Source organism: Pyxicephalus adspersus, chromosome 1, assembly GCF_032062135.1.
Source record: "Pyxicephalus adspersus chromosome 1, UCB_Pads_2.0, whole genome shotgun sequence".
Taxonomy (NCBI): domain Eukaryota; kingdom Metazoa; phylum Chordata; class Amphibia; order Anura; family Pyxicephalidae; genus Pyxicephalus; species Pyxicephalus adspersus.
Window position 1 is genome coordinate 34644404 of NC_092858.1, and position 4380 is coordinate 34648783.

The window sequence follows — 4380 nt, forward strand, 5'->3', positions numbered from 1 at the left end:
AGAATCCAAGGTGACACCAAGACAATGTGCTTGAGGGGAGGGACTAATAACAGTGGTAATAACATTTAGAAATATGTCAGGGCGAAATTTGGAATTTGAGGGGGGGAAATGATGAGTTCTGTTTTATCCAGGGCACTGATGCCATTTGGAGCGCATGATTTGTATTAGAAGGGGGTAATCAACAATGTCAAAAGCAGAGGAAAGATCTGTGTATGTCCAATGGCCTGCCAAAGGTAGAAAGAATACTACAATTAATGTTTGTCGAAATGTCAGAGGGATGAAGTTTGCATGGGAATGACTGAGAGACCAGACAGGCCAAATACATTTGTTTAACAGTTCTTGAGGACCTTGCAACAAATTGCAAAGTCCAGATAATATAGTGCTGGTCAACTTAGTGAATTTTGGGGGATTCAAGTGGGGCTTCTGACATGTTCAGAGGACTGCACATTAGTTTAGTAATCTAAATGTTAAATGCATGAGAAAAGTCATGACACTATGTAAATGCACCGGGCATTGCACCCATACCCACCCATACCACACCCATATAGGATAGACAACTTCATGGCCCTACATTGCCAGATCACCTCTTGAAAGCCAGTTTGAACTAAACTGTACAGGTGGCTGCCTTCCCTTCCAAAGCTGGGAAATTTGTTTAAATGGTTCCCAACACCAAGCATAGACCCTTCAATGACCTAATTATAGCCATGATGTTACCATGCTTTCATTACAATGACATCATCAGGGTACCAGAGCTGTAAAAGCAAAGGCAGATATTTAGGATATATATATATAGCCACATTAGGTTACATAAATATACCAGCCAACTAGAAATGTGGCAATTATGGTCCCAATTTATAATACTGCTTCTTGTCAAACATTTGTATCACCTTGATTGTAATATAAAGCCATTGACCTGACCTTTCCAAACATATGATTGTTATTTTGTGGAAAAAAACATAATTAAGACGTAAAAGTGAAACCAAGGGAAAGCAGAGCGGCTGTAATCCGCTATATTACATTTTCATGATGATTGAATGTGTTTCATGAACGTGCTGTGTAGGTTGTGATCCATTTTAATGAACCGCCAAAAGAGAAAAACACTCCGCTGTACAGACGCTCTCACATACTTCTTCATCACCGATGATTCCAAATTAAATAGCCCTTGGAGGGTTTTGGCTTTCAAACAATTTTCATATTTTTTGCTAAAAACATTGAAAAAAGTGTTACAATTTTATATTTATTTTTACTTTTTAGAAAAGTAGAGTCACACAATAAACACTTTATGGTTCGGGTGTGATACCCATTGAAGTGTTCCTTAAAGATACACTGCAGGCAAACAGTTCAACACACAGATGAAATGCAAACAGTTTATGGAAGCTGTTTTACCTACCAAATGATTTGTATGTCTGTCCACCCAGTTCTGAGATTTACACAGCTCTACCGACCATCACAACCCTGTATGGCAGGGCAGGAGAGATGATTTTTATTTAAAGTTGTAGTTATCTGCCAATAGGCTTATCAGTCTATTACACTGCCTATTCTGTCTATCAGCATGTTCCTTGTCAACATATATAAATATTCTGATATTCTGATATATATATTCTGTTAATATAAATTACAGAGCTGCATTATTTTGTATTTCTCATGTCTGTCCAGAGATTCCCTATGCTTATACAATAAATGATACAAGAATCAAATTCAGTGTTCTCCCGTTTTTTTTATACTTCTGATACAGCTATATGAGGATGGCTGGTTTTCAATGGCAATATTCATTCATGGAGGATTGGATAAACATTGCAAATTATAAGAAATTGTCTGATTCTGACTTCATCTAAAGCTAAACCCAAAACCAACAGCAAATTCATTGTGTGTACAGATTTGTGAGAACATACCATTGTCCACACAACCACTTGCTTGGCCATTTGGTGTGTGGTATTTACCAATCACATCTTTTGTGAGCTCACGGGTCTGCCAAGTTGCTGTATGTAGAACATCACTGGGTAATATGTCATTCACTGTGAGGATCGTTCATTTCGAACATCTACATATACACAATCTACATATTGGGTCTGATTTATTAAAGATTTCCTAGGCTGGAGAGGATACACTTTCATCAGTGAAGCTGGGTGATCCAGCAAACCTGGAATAGATTTCTTAAAAGTAATTTGCTATTTGTTTCCAATCCTTGACCAGATCCGGGTTTGCTGGATCACCCAAGTTCATTGATGAAAGTATATCCTCTCCAGTCCTGTAGCGTTTTAATAAATCAGGCCCACAGAACCCTCAAAACTTCAGGTGATCTAAATAGAAACACAGAATATTTGGTGGTTCACCCATTCCCACCTAATGCTTTGTTTTCTTTTTCATTCATTACAACGAGCAACCTCACTAACCAATTTAAATGTGCATAAAGGGAAACTGAATACACTCAGATGTAAAACTGGCTGCAATCTTCTACCTGGGATTATAATTTTTTTCTTACCAGATTTGCTTTTAACAATTATAATAAAAAACATTTTAGGCAAAAATGTCTAAGCCTAAGCGCAGAAATTAATTTTTTATACACACAATATGTCATGTGCAAACCTTGCCATGGGACACACAGTGTATTATCAGTTACATTGCAGGACTACATGTCCTGTAACTCAGGTCCACCCATGATGGAATCTTCTACCTACCATGTATTTAAGATTTGGACCAAACAACAATGACAATAATTACATTAAACTTGGGTATTGAACTGATTGCTTTCCTGATAAGCTATCTTTATCTCTATCATTCTGGTTACAAGTTTTACCAATCATGGAGGCTAACACAGACCAATGGCCTATACAGCAATTTAAAAAAAACCCACCCTACTTTTTAAGATTCAAATGAGGACAGTTACACACCTTATTGTTTGGAGAATTTTGGGTTATGTGAAGCCTTTTGCAGAATTTTAGTACTGTTTCCTATTGCATGTAAAGAAAAATTCTTGCTTGCTCTTTGTCTTTTATTTTCTTAGCATTTGGAAATTAGGAAATCTTTGTGCAGGGAATTCTTACCTGACCTCCATACTTTCATTATGATTAAATCAAATAACTATTTTTGAGTCTGAACAGTATTGCCATATTAAGGAATTGTCAGTTGTGAGTCATAATGAAGATTCTGGGCCTCCTTGGTGTGGGTGAGGCTTTGGGTATCTTTGGGACCCACCAGAGTATTTGGATGTTTGCTGGTCATTGATAACTTTGACATAGCTTAGACAACATTGATAATTCCCACCTAGTGTATAATTCCATTGTGCCACATCCCAATAATGTAAATACCAAGGACAACAGAAAAATAACTTTTAAGGCATTTCAATCAAAGTTAACGTGTTTATAAATTGTTAATCATAAAAAGTATTAGTTTATTAAGTGCAATGAAAAACTTCCTCCTAAGAACAAGTGTTGTACGTAAGTATTGCAATTACAGAGTCAGTCTCTAATCTTACTCTTGTAGATTCTACGCGCTTCTTCAGGAATCAGAGACCTACAATGACATCATTCCCAACATTAAAATATACCATTAGTAACAATCTTTTTTCACAATGGGCCTGATTTATTAAAGCTCTCCAAGGCTGGAGAGGATACACTTTCAGGCCTGAAGCTGGGTGATCTGGCAAATCCTGTCTCCAATCCTAGGCCAGATGCATTCCAGGTTTGCTGGATCACCCACCGTCACTGATGAAAGGGTATCCTCTCCAGCTTTGGAGAGTTTTAATAAATCAGGTCCACTGTATGTAAAATACACAATGGGAGCCGCCATTGGCGCAGCATGTATACTGGTCATTGATAACTTTGATTTAGCTTATACTGGTTATTAGATAGAAGCTAGGACTATTTTATATCTAGAAATAAAGTACTGGGAACTAAGAACTCTTACAAAAGGAACCAAACGAAAACTTAAGAAGCTTGCTAAAACTTTTGCTAGGTGTACAGTTTGCTGTTTGTTATTTTTGATGGTCATTTCTGATTGATACTCACATTTATATATCAATCTTTTGCAATCCTCTATTAGGTTAGATACACACGTGCAAAGGTTCTCGTCCGATAATCTGCTCAGGGCTGATATCGGACGAGAATCTTGCACGTGTACAGTGCTTGTTGTTCATTGTTCGAACGACCGTCCTGGCGGATCCACAGACGATGGACGACAAATGATTGTAATGGAAGTAAAGGCAGAGAGAGCGCAATGGGGTGCCGCTCTGTCATTCTCCCCCTCCCCTCTACATAGAGCAGAATGGTACTGTATGTACATCAATCATTCATGCATCTTTCAGTTGTTTCTCATGAGAGATCCATTCCAACGACCGTTATTGCACATGTGTATGTAGCCTTAGTATTTGACCAACCAATT